This window comes from Dreissena polymorpha, chromosome 12 (genome assembly GCF_020536995.1).
Source record: "Dreissena polymorpha isolate Duluth1 chromosome 12, UMN_Dpol_1.0, whole genome shotgun sequence".
Taxonomy (NCBI): domain Eukaryota; kingdom Metazoa; phylum Mollusca; class Bivalvia; order Myida; family Dreissenidae; genus Dreissena; species Dreissena polymorpha.
In genome coordinates this window covers 35,139,548-35,161,290 of record NC_068366.1, presented here as the reverse complement: position 1 = coordinate 35,161,290, position 21,743 = coordinate 35,139,548, and the positions used below count along the sequence as shown (strand labels likewise).

General features: G+C 32.8%; 1 long non-coding RNA gene across 1 annotated transcript; it reads left to right on the top strand.

Moving 5' to 3' along the window:
- The first annotated feature begins 6,056 nt into the window (after positions 1-6,056).
- Positions 6,057-10,249, top strand: LOC127852216 (uncharacterized). The gene is made up of 2 exons (XR_008036134.1): positions 6,057-6,393; positions 7,028-10,249. It is a non-coding gene; the product is annotated as an uncharacterized LOC127852216 (long non-coding RNA).
- The last annotated feature ends 11,494 nt before the right edge of the window (positions 10,250-21,743 follow it).

Sequence of the window (21,743 nt, the reverse complement as noted above, 5' to 3'; positions counted from 1 at the left end):
ATAGATAATACTATGTTAGTGTGATTGTGTACTTTAATTTATCCACGAGTGAAGAAAGGTTTAAATGGCGAGGCTTTCCGAGCCTTGTAAGTCTTTCTGAGACGAGTGGGATTTTAGTACATACTCACATACGAAGTATTCTATTTATCCTACAAAATAATTATTTAAAAAAGTTAATTAAAATTAAAATATTAAGTAAAGAAATACACTACCTTGAGGTATTCTAATAGATTTCAGTTTCCAATATTGAATATGTTTTTGCAAGCCCTCCTAAAGTATTTTAATGCTTTTATTTTTGGTACGTTAGCACTCATAGAATATTTTAATTGTTTAATGTCGATATTGATATTGTTATTTTATCTAAAACAATGTTGTTGTTTTTTAATTTAGGTCTACGGTTCGTAAACTTTATCGACTTCTATATATTATTTACATAAATTGTATATAAACCCTTAATACGCATTAAGAATATATATGATAATTTAAAATTTAGCTTTATTTTTACAAACAAACTCTCAGTTTGGCAGTGTTTTTTGACAATTTTTGATTTCACACAAATTTTGACCCCCTGTGACGTTGAACTTAGGGTCCGTGTTTAGGTTTCGAAATCTGCGTTTAGGTTTCGAAAAATGCTCATATCTTCTATGTCCCTTGAGATATAACCTTCATATTTGGTATGCATGTGTATATGGACAATGCCTTTCCATACGCACAAAAATTTTGACCCCTGTGACCTTGACCTTGAACTTAGGGTCAGCGTTAAGGTTTCAAAATCTGCGTTTAGGTTTCGAAAAATGCTCATAACTTCTATCAAAGCGTTTATAGGGGGCATATGTCATCCTATGGTGACAGCTCTTGTTGTAAAATATATTTGTGAGGTTTCACAGGCTTTCCACCTTGGAAATCAGGTTCAGTGCCCACTTCGAAGCACTGACTGTTAGTTTGGTTGTCGGTCAAACAACAGGATGAGTTTACTTCAAGAATTCTAGTTTCCCTTTACAGTGCAAGACCGCATCAAAATGAGCCAGGCTCTGGAAAATAGGGATTTAATTCGAGTCAAAGGGAGGACACTTGTATGTTGTTATGCCCCCGGTAGGGTGGCATATAGCAGTTGAACTTTCCGTCAGTATGTCAGTCAGTATGTCAGTCTGTCCGTCCGTCCGAAATAAACACTTTAACGTTGACCATAACTTTTGCAATATTGAAGATAGCAACTTGATATTTGACATGCATGTGTATCTCATGAAGCTTCACATTTTGAGTGGTGGAAGTGCAAGGTCAAGGTCATGCTTCAAGGTCAAAGGTAAAAAAAAAACTAAAGCGGCGTTCTCATGAAGCTTCACATTGAGTGGTGGAAGTTCAAGGTCAAGGTCATCCTTCAAGGTCAAAGGTCAACAAAAAAATAAATTCAAAGCGGCGTTCTCATGAAGCTGCAGATTTGGAGTGGTGGACATTCAAGGTCAAGGTCATCCTGCAAGGTCAAAGGTAAAAAAAAATATTTCAAAGCGGCGCAATAGGGGGCATTGTGTTTCTGACGAACACATGTCTTGTTTGTGCTGTTTTACCGCAACAAAAAAACATTAATTGGGACAACCTGTTTGCTTTTGGCAAAATACTTTATAAAAGACTAAAAAAAATTATTTCAAAGCGGCGCAATAGGGGGCATTGTGTTTCTTACGAACATATCTCTTGTTTGTGCTGTTTTACCGCAACAAAAATAAACATTAATTTGGACAACCTGTTTGCTTTTGGCAAAATACTTTATAAAATACAAGTACCATTTATCTACATTTTAATGAAGAAGCTTTTGTCTCCTCAGCCTTGTAGAGACTTAACAATTTATAACTGTAAGCAAACTTTGTATTCAAAGATTGACAACTATTTATGTCCTTTATGCTTAAATAAAGTTGTGTAAGTCTTTAGTCATCTCACTTTTTCTGTGATAGCTGATTTACCATTACTTAGTGCGTGTACTCATGTCAATAATTAACAAATGCCCTATATGAATAAGAGGTAATAGACTTTGTATAAACAAAAGGATCTTGTTCCACCGCAAATGATAAAATGTATGCGAAAGCTCCTATGTATAACGAACTTATTTTTTGTGGGAAAGTCTTCACTTGAGACGGACCGGCTAGCTCGGTTGGTAGATCCCTGGTATACGTATCCGAGGAAAGCGGACTCGATCCCTGGTGGACAAAGCTTGTATGGACATTGGTCATGCAATCGTTTTAAAGGCCATTCTGTTATACCTCTTATTCATATAGGGCATTTGTTAATTATTGACATGAGTACACGCAGTACACGAAGCTGATACTTGTAAGACTATGATGAATTACTGACTTACAATACAGCGCATAAGCGGAATTTCGCTTTCATCTATCGAAAGTCGCCATATCTATCCTCATTTCTCTCGGTTTTCCTTAATCATCTGGTAGATATTCTTATTGTCCAATCAGAATTCACCACTGAAGTCACCGGAGCCAGCTTTGTTATCTGCCGAAGTGCGGTGTTGGAATCTACAGACCCGTATTTTCTCCACTGTATAACTTTCCGTCCATTGTTTGTTGAGTCTACATCACAATAAACTTTAATGCTGTTTAGGAACTCATCGGGATATACATGTATTGTTTATTCGCCACTCATAATAATTACGCCATCACAATCAATGGAGTGGAATTCTTTTGACGCCGAAGTAACGTTTCGGTTTTGTACTTCAATATCATTTTACGTTTTAAGTTTGGCAGTATGTAATGTTATCCGAGATAATTCGTGCCACGCATTCAAAGACTCATTTAAATTAATTAACCCGTCTTTGAAGGAAGAACGCATGTTTTTATCTGTTTGACAAACAACATAGCAAATGTGAACAACCATTGTTTCATTTTTACTAGTGTCTATTTTTGAACGAAATGTTTTTCCGCGCTGTTTAATATAGAGTCAACGCCATAACACTTTTTGCTGCCTTCCGATTTCAAAATCATGGTGTTTCTTCATTTCGTGAAATTTCTTCCGAAGCATCATGTTCTAGACAAGTATTTTGTTCTCAAATGTCTTTCTTCTTTCAGATCTTTTTGTAAATTACGCAATTCAGCTCTTACGTCTTCAATGGCATCATTTCGAATCATAAATACACTTTTTCAAGTCTTTAAATCTTTAAAGAATTATCGATGTCGATGTTTCTCTTGTGCAGCGATAGATGTACATATTTTCTGCTACAAAAACACAGATCATGAAATCGCGTTTTTTTTCGATCTACTATGATTTAAAGATGATGTCATGTACCATATTGTATATGGATAACTACGTATCGACTAGAATATATTCATAAGACAGTTTTTAAAGGTATTCCATACTTTATCTTGCTATTAAAAGAAACTTATTTTATCTATATTATTATTTTTGGAAAATTCCGAAAGTTCTGAAAAATTTCATTTTAAAATAATCTATCAATGATGTTTATTGATCTATATCTGACTAATGGTACTTCGCGTTATGTGCACAACTATGCTGTTCTTCCAATTTATAGAAAATCTTTGTTTTGTTAATGCTCTGTTCGATATAAGTCCGGTCTTTTTGTTGAACTCGGATTTTCAACGCGTCGAATATTCTGATGCCGAGATTGGTAACTGGTGTAAAAAGGTTCCATGCTGTCACTGTTGTCATCTGGTGTCCTTCATGGCGTTAATAGAGCGGTCGTTGATTACGTCGAACCTTAACTGCAGGTAGTGAGCAACCCGGTTTAGATAAAAAAAGATCCCTGATTTATAATTTTATATTTTCTGAATATGACGTATATCACATGTGTAACATAAGATGGCTGAAGTGGGTCTATCACATATCCACCATAATATTTCATTTATCATTACAATTTATATTGTCATACAAGATATATCTGTACAGTAATGTTTCATTGAACTATCCGTCATGTAAGCTTAATTCCGCGGTATTATCTCTATTATGGTTAGTACAGTTCATGAATATACATAGAAGTTAAAATAAATTCATGTTAAAACACCTATTACGACAACAAAGGTATTTATCAAACTTTTCAAATGATCGAATACTTAATATAATTTGTAAAACGTGATTTTGTTTTTATGTGACTTTTTTGTACTGAAAACCATTAACAGGAATTTAGTTCTGATCATATCGCTATTAAAAAGTATTTTTTCAGTGAACGACATTTACAATGTTACCTCTGTCCAAAAGACCAAAGTGGTTGTGCCAGACCAGCTTTAAGATCAATATAAGAGCTTAATCTCTGCCAATGCTGACTTGCTGCCACTGTTAAAGTGCATTTTGTCTTTAAAGAGTTAACATTAACGTTTAAATAATTAACACATTTGATCATGAGACTGCGGTTTGTCATTTATTTTCTCTAAGCATTTGAAAAGTGGAAGAGTAAAATGTCTTATACTCACGTATTTAACTAGTGGTTTGCATAGCATTTATGTACATTTCTAAAAGGTTCAATTTGTAAAGAGATGTGCTAATTTTTTTATAAAAAAAGATAAACAACCAACCAAATTCAAAATGCACATTACCTCAAGACCTGGAAGAATTTTACTTGTAATTTGAGTCCCCGTTTGATAGGGGGATAAGCACTGCGATCAGTTTGTCGGTTTATGTTTTGGCTATTGCTTTTATCCTTGAGTTAAACATGCTGATCCGTTGTATTTATTACACACGATGATCAATGACACGAACCATATTTGCATATTCAATCATATTGCACTTCTATCAGTTTAATTCGACCTTTATCGGATTAAAATTGTTATCATATCAACTTATTGCCAGATATTGGTGATGATTGTGATTGTTATAGCGACGGTATTTAACATCAGTGAAGGTGCAGTATTGTACTGTAATAGCCATTGTACGTCATACCCTCGCTAATGCTTAAAATGCTTAACGTAAATTGTATGATAGCATTTAACCTGACATGTATCCTCTTTTATCCGTCTTTTTTTACATTTATAAATTCGGTAAACTCACCTTATTTGAAATGCCTATAAAGGTATTGAACATAACTTTCTATTTAACTTGAAACGGCTTACGAAAAACTTTGTGAACCCAAAATTTTTGCAAACTGAATTACCATTTATCTTCAAGATTCGCCTGTTTGGGATAAAGTATGCGATCAAATCCTCATTTTCGATCAATAACTGATTAATTACGCTGCATTGATGCGTGTTAATTATATTTATGTGCACAATTGTCCTTACCATGGGATTTTTATTTTTTAATCATGTGCATTTTTTGTTTTAGAATCAAACGGATGCATTTAAATTTAAGTTACTTTATTAAACGAAGATATGATGTGCGAAGATAGATAGGGGTTAGCAGTATCTTAATGCTGTGGATTAAATTTACGATAATCAAAGGTGGACCTTACAAAGTCCAGTATAAGATACTCTTATCGTTATAAAATTACATAATGCATTCACTGCATTGACACTTAGGCCAAATACAATACATTAGAAGCCAATTTTGATTTTCAACTGAGAGTAAATAAATAAAATGTAATTTTTGAGGCTATATGTGTGGGCAATCTGTTTTCTATTGGTTTAAACAGTACATAATAAACATATGTCACATAACGTGCAATCATATGATTATAATTTATTAAATCCGTTATACGAGTTTAATTGCTTTACTCAATACCTTTTTATTAATATAAAACAGTTTTTTATTGAAAGAAGTCACGATGATGCTTAATTAAAAAATTTACATAGTTTCCTCTCATTTGTATTCATTGTGTGAGAAATTGAAGCAAGTGACAGCCAATAATAATAACAAACATAATAAATAAATAAAAATAATAAATTATAATAATAATACAAATAAAAAATAATAAAAATAAATAAAATTACATATCCCGTCATCACCACTGTTGTTATTGTTCAAGTATTTTGGTGACGTTTTTCTTTCTTTTATTTGGTAAACCACTTGTCATGATGAAATGTGGATTATTCAAACCAATAAGCATAATACAATCTTTAAGTACATCACGAGTATGTTTAACAATCCAGTACTTGCAACATTCTCATAACTCAAGCGGTTTCGATATAATCAGCTCAAAGTCCGAGTCAACTAGACGAAAGTTGAATTAGTTCGCGTTAAGTTATCGTGATTATCCGTGTAGGTTCGCAAATATATGATATCGTCTGCATCAAGTACAATGTATGTAAAATCGGTAGTTTAGGTGTTCCGAGTTGCGTCTCCGGAATATACCGAGCATTCAAGCGTTTCTTCACGCTCCCTTTTCGGATGCTTATCGTCATATGGTATAACGTCAACACACAAAGCGAGGATTGTTTGAGTATTCTGGGTGGACCCCCCTCCCCCTTGCGGGGCTGCCAGGGGAATGGTGACAATGAAAAGAGACTGGTATGTTACAAAATGTTATTATGATTGTTATTTATATTAGTCTTTACCTAGGTTATTTAAGTTAAACCTTTGGAAATTTATGCTCAATTCACTCGTTAGATCAGTTCACTTTTTGTTGCTTTAGAAATTTAATGTGAACTTGAAAAACCGTTGATATCAACGTAGACTAATTGATCATGTGCATTCTAAATTTTATAATATTGGTTATAGTGATAATTATCAAAACACAAAGTTCTATATCGCCGATTATCGCCGATCATTGTTTGTTGTTATGCCATCTTTATTTGTTAACAATTTACTTTCAGTTTCTGCTTGATCACAGCTTTAACATTTTCAAATTGTCGCTTCTTGCTTGCTTAGTTATTTAAGTTTTCGTTAAAGGAAAATATGGACACGTATATACATGATTAATGAAAATAAATTGGTTGACAATTTGTGGAAGCAAAATATAATGTAAACTCTTAAACAAACCAAATCATAATTTTTTTAGGTAATAACTAGACTTTTATAAGTGTCAGTGCTGTTCGTGTTTTGATTAAACCTGTATTTCTTATACACATCAAGACTCAAAATGACTGTTTGAAACTTTAAATTTTCGCTGCGTTTGACCACCTAATCAAACCTTGTGTTTCAGAGGTTCATGCCAAACATCCAATTAAGACGCGATAGTTCAGTGCGATCCTTAAGGGTTGGGGCACACTCAGATGCAAATGGAAACATGCGATTGGCAAGAAACTAGCTTATGTTCAACGATAACTATGTTCTGTAATCAACTGACCGAATCGTTTTTCCCCTGACCAGAACACACGTAGCTGAGCTGTTTCCATGGTAACCCGAACCGTTCTTGGATTATTACTTTAGGCATAGATCGTAGAGCTCCAACGATTTGATCCGATGCATCGAAAATCGGTTCGAAATGCGTCGATTCGACTACGATACCAAACCTACCAAATTCGATTCGATTCTTTAACATATAGACATATAAACATATATATATACATAGATACGTAAAGCTCGCTGTATTCTGACTATTTGATACGGAAAGGTGTAGGTTTTATCTTTACTTGTAATTACGACGCGCGCGATTGGCTGCTTATTACTTAAGTCATCCAATCAATAAGCGCGTTACGGCCTACTTTCGGAAAAAGCGTCAAAATGGCTGAGCAAGTTGCGGCCGACAAATTGAAATTATCAGACGCGCCTAAGAAGCTAAAATAAAAAAGTGGCAGTATTTTGGGTTTCGGGATGGTAGCCCTCCCGATAAAGCAAAGTGTAAACTGTGCTTTACGGATGCAAACATAACGTTGATTTAGCAAGACTAAGAGGTAGCACAAGTGCAACTACTCAAGTCGCCAGCCAGAAAAGTAGTTCTGTTTCTGTTTGAAATTTGTTGAGTTTATTAGAGAATGTGCTTTGTCCTACAGGTAACAGGTAATGCTGTCTCAGCACAATTGTAGACATGCGTGTAGCGGTTTTGGACATAAGTATATTAATGATAGTACGATCACTCCACTGACTCCAGATGTTCGTATGATTATTTATTTAATTTTATATTATTGTGTATTCTACACAATCTTCAAGTCAGAAGTTTTTTATATTAAAATTGAGTCCTAATTTGCTATTCTTTTTTATGTATTTTATTGAAATATCGACATAGTTTGAAAGACAATTGGCAGTTTCTTGCAAAATATTTCTTACAAATGTTTATTTAACACACGTTCAACCGTTTTTAAAACTCTGTTGAACCAACCAAACTATATCAAACAAACACAAAAATGCCCAAGATATCTAGGTATGCGACACTTTTGAACAGAAATGTTTATTTGAGGCAGAAGAGTGAATATATGATAAAACTAGGTTTGAAGATGAATCGAATCGAAAAAATCGGTATCGGAGTGTCTATAATCGAAATCGAATCGAATCGAGCTGTTGGTGAATCGTTGCAGCTCTAATAGATTGTAACATTTTAACGAATGGTCAACATGTGACGTTCATGCATTTTTATTATACGTTTAATATATACGAGATGTCGATCAAACAGTTGTGTCATTGTAATAGATAGTAGTGAACCTTTGCTGATCATGTTAATGTTTAAGTTGTTTGCGAACATTAGACCTCCTTTATAGTACAATTTATCGTCCAAACATACCCTGAATTTACATGGTGGTGAACATAATGCCATAAACAAAATTAAGGCCGTCTTCTGATCTATAATGTCCGAATTCTTATTGTTAAACTCATAACTGACAGTGTCAATAACGTCCTTAAATGACAGAGACGATTGAAACAGAATATAGGAAACAAGACAGCTTGTTGAAAGTAGCAAAGTGCTTTCAATAGTAATTACAATTGCCACAGATTGTTGTCTGTTGGCTCAGAATGACATAAGGAAGAAAGGAAGGAGAATATAATGTACTTTTCAACCAGTTTTTGTTTGAACAATTTGTGACTTATAACCATGCATGTCTTGCTAAAGTTCGAGAATATATTAGCGTTAACATGAAATGTACGCGTAAAACGTGTGATTACTTTTTTGTTTTTGATAGTCGTATTGTTAAGACGAACACAATTCGAAAAACAAACAACACCATACTTAAGGCACTCTAACGCCATAGCACCGTTAAACAAGAGAATGTGTTTGTCATTCAGTCACGATCATTGTTTCTATTTTTATGACCACACACTACATTTGAGATGCTTGTCATTATAACTTATATTATTTTCTTTATAACTTATTACTTATGTCCAGTTGCGTAACGTTCTGTGCGTCACAGTATTATTGTCCCAGTATATGTATGTAATTTTTTGACATTCATATTCTGTCATCTCGTTTGTGCAAGCTTTAAATTACTTGTTTATTACACATTTTGCGATTCCCATCGTAGTCATATACATTTAAAAAACTATCCATTGAATAATTCAATTTAGTGCTGATTATGGCTAAGCTTCATTTTTATACTTTGTATAACAGTTTACTAGTAAAATAATATATGTATGCATAGTGACTCTTATTATGGTGTCGGTATTATACTTTTCATAATAGCTTTTTTCACGGTATTATTTATTGCACGTAAATACCATACAGCAATTTTGTTATCACTCTAGCGCTATTTAGACGTATCATTATATTATGTTGATATTATATATTAGTTCTATGTTTACATCTGAATATATTTATGTTAAAAGCATTCGCGATGCCAAAGTTCAAATTGTATATAGCCATATTACTATGTTTAACACAATTTAGTCTGATGTAAACGCCTTGTATAAATTTGTAATCTATGAATATATGATTTTATTTAAAGCATGTGTTGAGTACTGAATCAAATTTTAAAATGATAGTAAAACTTAATATATATATTAGCTTTAAGCCAATATGGGGACAGGGCATTTTGTTTGTATGAGATACTTAAAGTAGAAAATACGAGAATGTTACTGTTGCGAACTTTTTTAATGGAATCGTTTGAAAACCGATAATATGTATATGTTTAATATGCAATAAAATGCAAAGTCCTATAGGTTTCTACCAAGCATATGCTTGAATGCTTTTATTTTTGAAACAATAACGTTTTTGTAATGTTTAAGTGTCAAGGAAATTTAAACATATTGAAGCAGTATTATCCAATATAGAAATACTCCTTACAATGTTGCAATTTACAAGCAGTATAGTGAAAACTTTGCAATCTTTACCTCAAAATAACTATTTTATTGAATAAAATTGGCAAAATACTGGTGCAATGTAAATGAGTATATATGTAGTTTTGGGTGTCATGTATAATTATTTGTACCTATAGTCTATGAAGTTTATATATTTGTGTAATAAAGAAATCCTGGATATTATAATACCATAAACCTGTATATAGTTGTATATTTAGTTTTAGCATAGATATTTGACGATATTTGAGAAAGTGTGTTCGTTCACGGACTAATAAACTTAATAATTATTGTGCAACATTTAAACAAATTGTTTACGCACATACTATACTAGTAATTTGTTATCTATTTCATCATCAATAACACTTTACTTTTTAATTCACGAAACATGCGTTATTATTTGTTAAACATGTTAACTATTTGACAGAACATCAATATTTAGAAGTATTGGAAATAAATAATATATTTGCAATTTAGTAATTTCAATTATTAATACGATCGTCGGATTCACTTTAACTTGTTAGATAATTGTCCTAGGACAACTGCTTTTTCGTGGACCATTTGTCAGTCTGGTCGGCCGGTGTTAGTGCAATGCGTTTTATTATTTCATTTTTGTGACAATATTAACATTGTTATTTAGTAATTGGTTTTTTGAATTGTTTGTATTTATTAAGTGACAGTTTTACGTATTTTTCCCATTCTTTTTTGTATTAAAATGTTGTGTTTCATAATATTTTAATGGCTTGCAATTTAAAGATCAAAGGCAGATGACTTGCACAAAATTTATATTCTGACGTTTTTTTTGTTTTGTTTTTTAGAAAACAATGCTACCTCGTTGATATATTATTGACTATTAATTATGAAACAAAAGCTACATTAGAATAAAAATTTTTGTAATGATGGCTTTAAATCAACAACAAACGGAAAAGTAAATCATACCAAGATTACTAGAAAAAAGCAGTTTTGGGATTAATTTTAGGAGAAAATAAATGTCTGACCCTCAACTGTGAGACTGTCCTTTGATGTTTGTTATGCCATGCATTTATCCTTTCTGTCGCCCTCCGCAAGGGGTTACGATGGTAACGGAGCTCTTAACGCTGTATTGTGATATGACATGTACATTCATGCACTCACTGTAACATAGAGTTACATTAGCTACTTATATTTTAGATGCTAGTGACTATAGTTTTGCACTTAACTATTTATTGAAATAATCATACACATATTTCGATTCAGTGTGTACCATTTAAAAACATATATCAGTTTGTTTCATGATGTAGCCATATACGCACTATAAATAAGGTTATTAAAATGTCAGTATTTTGCTCAAGTGACGGTTTTCAAATTATTTACCAAAATACAAAATCTCTTTTTGATTCAATTTTATCACACTGTAATTTATTTTACCGAAAATATGACAAGTCGTTTGCATAAAGAATCGCAAATTGTTATTTGTGACAAAGAGTTTAACTACTGGTAACTTCTTAACGTTTAAAAAAGTTTCACATTTCAGCAACAAAAATGCCATTCGTTCGAAGTTCTTTTAAAATGTTTGCATCGTCTTTACTTTTTCGACTTAATGCCGTATTTAATCTATGACACACTTGTAAGAACTGTTAAATTATATAATAGCAGGTAATTATGTGGTAACATTATGTGAAACGAGACTTAGTTTAGTTTTACTTTGTCATTCAGAGTGCGATCATTCCTGTAATGTATATTTTATCAATGTTTTCGTGATGCTTTTCAGTACAACGCTATTTAATATTTGATTGTATATATTTAAATATAGTCGGTACCTCAATACTCACATGTGAAAATGTTTTGATAATAAAGTAAATTTAATATTACAAAAAAGGAGTTTTTTGTTTCATTGTATTCATTTCTAATAAGTAAGTAAATCAAACTCGACTCGATATCAGTTTAAAGCATACGCTTACTGTTTCAGCTATCGAATATGTTTTAACTTCCCCATGTTCTGATAATGATACATACGCGAGTATATGATTTATTCGCATTGCTTTAAGCGGTTCTGATACGCAAGCGTGTCGGATATGCTTAACTATAGAAACGTTTGAAAATAGCTTAATACCATTTGAATCGATTCGACGTTGTTCCATTTTGTTTTCTGTGAACCACCGTTTTGATCCAATAACGTCTAACTGTGACACTATATTAACGGTGCATTTATTAATCGATATATGCTGCATAATATGACACACCATGCTTACTTAATTGATTACTTTTATTATTTAAATGATTTGTATAACCACCAACATTTTATTTTCAAATAAGAAGGCCAGGATGGCCCTCGATCTCCCAACTTTGTAATGGGGTGTGACCAGTTTCGAAACAGTTTGTTCGTCGTTCATAATCTCGGACGCTGCGGATGTGTTTTCGAACAAATTACTAAATTAATTAACTCATCGGTCACTAGAGCTGTAACGGATCGGTTCGATGCATCGAAAAACCGGTTCAACGCCGCCGAATCAATTTCGATATCAATACGGCCAATTTCGATTCAGTGCAATCCCGATTGATCCGCATTTTAAACCTTACTTTCCAAATCCGTCGTCCAAACTTTCTTGTCATTTGTAATACGTCTTGTGATTGGTCAATATCCAATATGGCATTCAATGAATGAATGAATAGCATGCTGAGCATTACATCAGCCGGTAAAATGGCTTTTTCAACCGCGCTGAAAGACGCACCGTCAAAATTAAAATCAAAAGTATGGGAACATTTCGGGTTTCGCAAAGGTTTTGATGCAATGGCAACTGTCAAATTGTGTTTTGTTGACGTAAGTTGGGAGGCGGAAAACTACAACGGGCGAGGCATGGTCAGGGGTGATAACCCCCAAAAAAGGGTTAGGGTAAGGGTTAGGATTAGGGGTCGGGTTAGGGTTAGGGTTGGGTTTAGGCTAACCCAAACCCTAACCCGACCCCTAACACTAACCCAAACCCTAACCCTAACCCTCTAACCGCCCCTTGCGCAATACCATACCATGCCTCGCCCGTTGTAGTTTTCCGCCTCCCACGTAAGTTACTCTTAATCTTGAAGCACTACAAATTTGAGTCAACATTTAAAGAGAAAACACTCGGTTCATATTTCAGATGTGATGCATTGCACATTTTGTGTTATTTAAGAATTACTCAACCGGAAGTTTTGTTCAATAAATTTGTTACAGTGTTGCGTTTTCAAATTTTAGATTTTATTTAAAAAATTAAACACTTTAAATGTACAACATAATAAGTTAATAACAAATACCAAAAATATGAATTAATGCCCTGGACAAACCAACCATGAAATAATTTGCAAAATAAGCAGCAAATAGTTTAATTTGAATCGAATCGAAAATATTCGAATCGGACCATTTGGTATCGAAATCGAATCGAATCGAATGATGGGTGAATCGTAACAGCTCTATCGGTCATCATTTATCGCTTCACTAAAAATAGCTTGCAAAGGTTTTGCCTCCTGTGTTCGTTTCCAGAATTTTACCGGAGCATTACTGGGTTCTATAAGTTCTTTACGTTTTGGATTAGAAACATGGCTCTTCTTTTATTTCCAAATACGCATGAAATCGTTCCAATTTTGGAGTATAATCATCGAAGTCTGTCTCATTGTTTGATAGCCGAAACGTTCTTAGACTACCATGCTTCGGATTCGCACAGGCAGTATCCCACCATAGTGGTTGCCTATATAACTAAACGCATGCACAGGCCTTCCGTGCACTGCTTCATTTTCCTTTTAAACAATCTCCGGCATTTTGTATTAAATCAATTAAATTCTTAAGGTGTTGTGTACAGCTTAATACCACATGCTGTGAGTTGAAATTATTCTCTTTATAATGGTAAGCCGTTTCTTACTTCGCCTCTGAAAAACTGTTATTGCTTTCATTCAGATTTGTTTGCATATTCATGTTGCAATGGGAAGTGATCTGAAATATTGTTATTTAGCACTTTACAAAATATCGTTTAAGTTTCGTTGATGCAATCAATAATTGATTTTTATTTTGTCATCGTTAGCTTATTGTGTTCTTGAAAACGTCCTTTTAGCACGTGCATATAACGTCTTTGCTTTTCCTTGATATACTGAAACTATCACAATGATATTTTAAATCAGCATTTATAAAGTCAATGCTGTCGCCAAATGTAAAATCAAGCGTATTTCAAATTCTAGCCACAAGATTGTCACCAAGATCACTTTTTGACCCAATTACAACGCCGGATATTTTAAGGACAAAAATAAACATATGCAAGGTATACAAGTTAATATGTTTAAAAAAATGGTCGCTTTGGTTACAAAAATAACAAAACTATGTATCCTGCGACAACTCAAAAAGTACTTTAACTAGATTCAACAAGCACTGATGCAGTCGATATTTATTTTCTAATTAAAGGTTTTATTACATGTTTTGAACAGTGAAAATATGAAAAAAAATCAAATAATTCAAACACACATTGAATATTTACACTAACCGTAATTTTCGTGTTCTGGTACAAAAATAATAATTTCACAACAATACATTTGAATGGATTGCTTATGATTGTATTATTAGTATACTCAGTATGACTCTTGTATTACAATTATACCGCGAACAATATTAGTGTGCAGAACACATGTAGTATGCTATTACTAGCAATACATCGTATAGTATTGTCCTCATTATTTAAGGTTTTCTTCATAAATTATGTGTCTATACTAAATGTATCAAATAACAGTATGACTATTGTATTTAAATTCGTCAAACAAAAAGGCCTTTACTTTTAAATATAATATAACATGCAGTGACACCCCAGAAACGTACAACATAAATCTCTCATAAACGTACAATGTTATATTCTGGGATAAGCGCCAACTAACGGTTAATGCAAAGTATTTGGGCTAAACGAACCTCACACAGAATTTTTTTAATGCGCGTCTAAAACGATCTAAATCAGATGTACCTTTGCGGAATAACAATTAAAAAATAAATGCTAACATATTGACGCGTAGAACGAACACTACACACCACAATGCCGTGTTATAGTAGTATTCGGTAAAAGAAACATAATAGCTTAAATTACCAGTTGCAAGCAGAATCATGATGAACTCGGTACAAGATCAACTGCTGGTACTATCAGAGTTTTGATGAAAAGTGACGTATGCAGGTCAAAGTCGGTCACAGGTAAAGAAAGCGTTGATAAATATGGAATGGTGTCAGCAGTAATGGCATGGAAACACGAAAATTGTACAAGTCAATACGATTCCTAAAATAGTACATGCCATAATTAGAAAAAAATCATTGTTAAGTAACTCAAATCAATACGAAGTCATCTAAAAAGGTTACTGTAAAAATAACGTGTATGTTTAAATATTCAAGTCGAACCTGAACCTTCACAATCGACAATAATCCTCTGTGATAAATTCAGTTACTCTTGAGCTATCCTTTTTGTGATTGCATCTCTATGTTATTATTTATGTAATTCTTGTGTTTACGATGTTGCTTGCAGTCATTATTCTCCCACAATTTTCGCCCAACATATACTTCGTAGATTGAGAATACGTCATTCAACTGATCTATTGCATCATTGCTACACAAGGCAAGCCCATGTCTCGTACGTGATACACATTTCAACATGCAACTCATTAATTATCTGATGCTCCCCCGACCCTCATCAGTTTATCAGACATACCATGTCAACTGTTTTAAGAGTAATCGTCAATATTTCAATATTGAATGGATTGTTTGCTAAATGAACGAATTTGTGTTCAAATGTTATAATTTGTAACATAATCTGAATTTATTTCGTGGTGGTGAAATGTTAAATACACATTGTTCCTTGTTGATGTCACCAATCTGTCCTAATTGCGTTTTTTGTGGTACGTCAATCGCTAAATATTTGAAGTTTCTTTTATTTTATTTCAATAGGTTTTACGTTTAAACTTTATTTAAAGAATGGCATAATCAATAAAATAAATGGTTGGTTTGTTGTATTTTATTTAATAACACTGAACTACATGCAAATTTTAAGGTAGGCTGTACGTGCTTTTTAAAAAAAAACATACTGATTTTTTCAAAACCACCCCTCACGCTCGGCTTTTGTCCAGTTTATTTGCACCCCTGGGGTATATGAAAGTTCCATAATTCATCCAGATTTCCAAATATGGGCATGCAGTTGGTGTGTACAGATGCAGTAAAAATGTTTAAAGTTTAAACATGTTGAAATAAATATTCTTTTACAGACATTTACTTTTTATAACTTGTTATTTTTGGAAGAGCGCCATGAAATGGAGGTGGTTTCAGCCAAGTAGAAATTGAGTTTGTTAAAAACAAAGTGCCATAAAATTCAAAATAGTATCATTTAAGTAATATGTTGAACTTAGTTTTAATAGATACACTGTATACTGCAAAGATACCAAGAAATAGACAGATTAACCGTTTACTTTTGGAAATAAAAATAAAAATGCAACATGCAACATGCATGATTCGTATTTTTAGCAGTAAATAACCAAATTTAGCCATAACGTTGTTTTAATTTTCAAAATTGAAGAATGTGCATAAAAATTGCAAGATATTTAACAATAAACATACCTTACATGCTATATCAAATCAAATTACGTTAGAAAATAAATAAAACGCGTCGCAAAAAGTATGCGTTGTCGGCAGGATTCGAACCTGCTCGGGAAAACCCAACATATTTCAAGTCAATCGCCCTAACCACTCGGCCACGGCAACTTTACACAGGCTGTTTAATCTTTGAAAAAATCGCGGGAACTCATTATGGGTGCGCTACCTTCATGAAGTTATAAATAAGTTATGAATTTATTCTTAACTACGGCTTTATTGATACCGTTTCAATAATTGATTGAGCATAGTGCCTTTTGAACATGATATTTCTAAAAACAAAATATTAGGATTGAAAAAAAACGGTCTTTTTATTTACTGTAATTTTTGTTGTAAACAAATAACTTGAATAAATGAAAACGCAGTTACTTGCATCATAACTGCTAAGTGTCGAGAATAAATATCATTTATATTAAAATATAAAAAGTACACAATTCAAACTTTTTTTTTAATTATTACTACTATTCATAATTGTAACAAAAAGTACGTTTTTGTTATTTTCAGTTTATGATCTTGACCTTTTTAAATATATGTTCATTTTCAGTTTATGATCGTGACCTATTTAAGTATATGTTATGCAAAACGTTAAGTCATAGTTTAATCGCTTGCGAAAAACTGAATTGTTAAATATATCAAACTATCGCGTCCTAGAACTGAATGATGGAATCTACATGTAGAACATTTACTGAATGCTAAATAGAGACAATATGAGTCAATGAACTTAATTTAGCTATTGCGGATACTAGAGTTTTTAAGATTCCAAAAATTACGCGTTTATATTTACTAATATATGGTGTTCATAAATAAACGTATGATCTATAAGACTTAGACGAGGCGAAATAAAATATTATTCAATACAAAGTAAATGATGTTAATTGAATCGTATTATGTCTTCATTCTTATGGATAATGATAATCTTGTTTGAAACATGTTACGCAAAATTACTACATTTTTGAACGGAGAATGATGGATTGTTGAAGATATTTAATGCAGTGAAAAGTAAATAATTTCTTTAAAAAATTATATTCCACTTCAGTTAAATCGAAAAATACAATGCCTACCAAACATATCCTGCTTATAATTGGAGCAGTGGTTCTAGTAATGATTATCGTAGGATTGATTATTAACTGCAAACAACAAGGATGCTGTTCTTCGAGGACCGAGAACCAGAGTCAGCCGAACGGGTATAACAACTAATTTATTTTGTTAAATAGTTTGTTTGAGAGTTATTTTGTAAGGCTCTTTTGAATAGTTTCTTTTATTTACAGAAGATAAGATATATATGTGTACTTGTGCCGTTAAGTGAAAAGGTAAGAAAACCGCAAACGATACATTCCTTTAATATTTACCGATTGCAGTTTACAGTTGTCATGCAATAGTATTCGTACAAGACAGACATACATATGTGAACGCTACTTCTCGTCCTGCTGTTCATAGAAACAGCAATGTGTCTTAGTCACAATATGGGGCTGGTTGCAAGTGTCTGATTTGGAAAATCGATTATTACGACAATCGACAAACCATGCAGAACCAAATGAATCCTATCCGCTTAAGTAACACAGTGGAGCTGATAGAAGATAATCAAGAAGAGTAGACATATATCCCGTTTGACTCAGCCCAAAAGGAGCGAAATGTGTATATTCTTTTACAATATAACACTGAATAATACTTTTGTTATTGACCATGCATTTCTGCTTTCTACGTGTGTTCTATTATAATACCTGTTTCGTTCTTGAGATTTTCTATTCGCTCGAAATTATCAAATATTTGTATATATCTTTATAAGGCTTGCTATACTCAGCTATACTTAAACGCATTGAATGAAACTAAATATTGTTTGTTTTCATTGCGCCATGAAATGGTCGCAATAATTATTCGATTTATACATTTGTCGGTTCATAATTCAAATTTCATATTGAAACAAACCAACGTAGGACTTTGTTTATCATGAGAATGTTATAAATATAAATTGCAGCATTCGTTGCTACAAAAAAGTATTAATTTAAGTGTAAGTTTGTCTTTGTAGTTTATGCGATTTACATGCAATTTTTAAATACGTTCATATATGTTCGAGAAGGGGAGCGATTTATCTAGATTTTATTATCACAATTCCCGTTTTAGTTTGGAAAAACGTGACATACTTAGGAAACTGACTCGAGAGCGTCCGAATCAGCTTTAGGCTTTCTATGAAGCCACGCTATAATAAATAGCTTTAGACTTAATGAAACAAAAGACAACTTCAGACAGTTGCACCAGCAGACAAGAACTTATGCGCATGATTTCGCTAATGTTTGTTTCCTACACAACATTATGTACATACGAAACAGTCAACAAAAACATACAACTGATCAATCATGCGACATTGCCTAAGAATGCGCAATTCACAGCCTTTGATTTTAACATCTGATTTAATAGCCCACGTGGTCACTTAATAGAAACACACACACAACTTTCATGTTTAAAGTGCATGTATTTTAAACATGTTTATCCTCAAATAACATATATGGCTTTATTGGTATGTCAGTTAGTAATGTGATGAGGAAAAAATTGACACGCTCTCGAAGCATTATTTTAAGACATATCTTTGCGGTAATTTGTTCTGACGCAGTTATCGCGATATGTGTCCCCGTTGTTGAATTACTAGAAACAACGTGTTTTTGCAAATATTTAAATAGTATGGTCCTTACGAAAAAAGGCAGCCCGGACAAATTTACTGAAGGATATGATTAAACCATTAGTGTTTATGACTATCGGTAAACAGCTGCATGTGAGGAATTTTCGCTCAATCAGCTTTACATTTAATATTTTGAAGCAAGCAATTATTACTCAATGAATCGAACGTTCCGCATCAGATTACATCTGCTGTACAAAATGTTTTGATTAATAGCGATTATATTTTAACGTGAAAGTAACGTTGTAAACTGCAAAGCGCGCGAGGAAAGAGACGATGTGAAAGACATCTGTTCTGGTGTTTACTCTTATCATGATTGTGCTTATGTATACTAGCCTTAAAGCGTTTCGCCAGGCGGAACGCTGCAAAAGTTCAAAAATCGGACTCGTAAAATATTTAATTTTTAATTTGTTAACGATCTTTTGAATATGAGTCATGCTTGTAAAGCGTGAGTTAAGTTTAAATAATAATAAAAAAACAAAATAAGGTGCATGTTTTTTACTTTATATTTGAATTTGACTGATACATTTTGATGTATTAAGAGGAAAATTAATTCCGTATAATTATAAAATAAGTTAATAAGAAAGTTTTTTTCAGACGTACACAAAATTGTCTTGATCTATATATATGATTTAGGTGCACTGGTAACGTCTCGCAAATGTTGACATTTAAAAATAAATTGATATACATGTACACAAAAGACATTGATTCAGATATAATTGCGGTTCGAAGAACAACATTGTTTTACTTCTAAGAATTACTGTCTAGTGGGAAACTCGGGTAATGGTGTATAGTGGGCCATAAAGGGGCGGCTCTATCCGATAACTCTGATCGAGTGTCACCCAAGGACGTCTGTGACGGTAAAAAAGAAATGACGGAATCGAGGCGATGCTAGTTAAAGTTGTTGTAGTTGACTCCGTGTAAACACTTTAAAGTAAGCAAGAACAGGTATTATAGGCGAACGAAACTTGAAACTTAATCAGAATAGAGAAAGACTATCGATACATATCTTTTTTCTTAACTCGTCGCCGCCTTTCTTCATTATATATAAATTCTAGATTACTATCAATGTAATAAAGAAGTGAACGTAATTGCTCCGACGCAATTTCAACCAATATGGCTACTATGGGATGTACATAAATTGACGCGTAGCTTAAAGTAAAATATAAAAAAACAAATTTGTTTTTGGATTTCATGCTTGCATTTTTGTTGTCTTACAAAGAGGTTTTTCCTTTTACTGAAGACGTAAAAGCTAATATGACCTGCGTTTTTGAAGACTATGTGACTAAGAGCTGCATGCATTTTTCAACGCCGAATGAATGTGTTTGTTTTACGCGGACGGTTGTTTTCCCATCCATTGCTTTTGCGCAACAACAAGCCTCGAGTACACTCGTCATTTCATAATCACTCGTTACACCAAAGTGAATAATTACTTATTGAATATTTAAAAACGAGGCCACCAGTATGCGATGTTCACGCAAACCACAAACGTATTAATTAAGCGTGCATAGTTTTCATGAATTTTTTTTATTGTGTATGATATGTGAAGACTATATTATCCGTAAAAAAAACTCGACTTTTATGTGCTATAATCACATTGCACTAGATTATTCCTATAAATCTTGACATCTTATAGGCATTATAAGTATATAAATATATTACCCGGTTCTTTCAGTCGCATCGTCACGTATTTGCTTATATATTATAGTATTATATAATATCTATAAGATTTATGGGACCGTGGGTATTCTCTATTCTGCTATACGTTTCGTTTACATTTTTCTGTGTGAAAGTATATTCGTTGTTTAGTTATTTACATGCATTTAATATTAAATATACATGTATGAAATTGAATGCGAAATATTGCCGAAAAGGGCTGTCGGGGAAATGGATATTATAAAAAATAAACTGTTGATACCAACTTATCTTTACTGAACAGGTTATGACCGTAACTGGCGTGTTCTACAGAAGGGTAGTTACAATATTCGAATTGAGATAAGAAGTAGAATCTGGTGCAAAGCTGTCAAAAAAAAAATAATGATCATCGTGATTGCTAATAAAGTTTGTGAATTGTCTGCTTTTTCAGTTGTTGAGATATGAAACAGTGTTTATATAGGACAATTATCATGACATATAAATCGTATTAAGTTTTTTCAGACTATTTAAGAAGAGAAACTGAGAGTGAAAGTATAAAAGCAGAACATGCTTAAAAACCTACTTAAAATACCTTTCATAGGATGTGTATTTAAAAATGTTATACGTAATTTAAATTTTAAATACTTTAGAATGATTAAATAGAAATTATAAATGTTCAAAGTCGAATGAAGTGATATGAATCGAGTTTTATGTCATATTCTATATTCCATCTAGAACCATTTCTTTTGGGTTTAATGAAAAGAAATAAACTTGAAATCA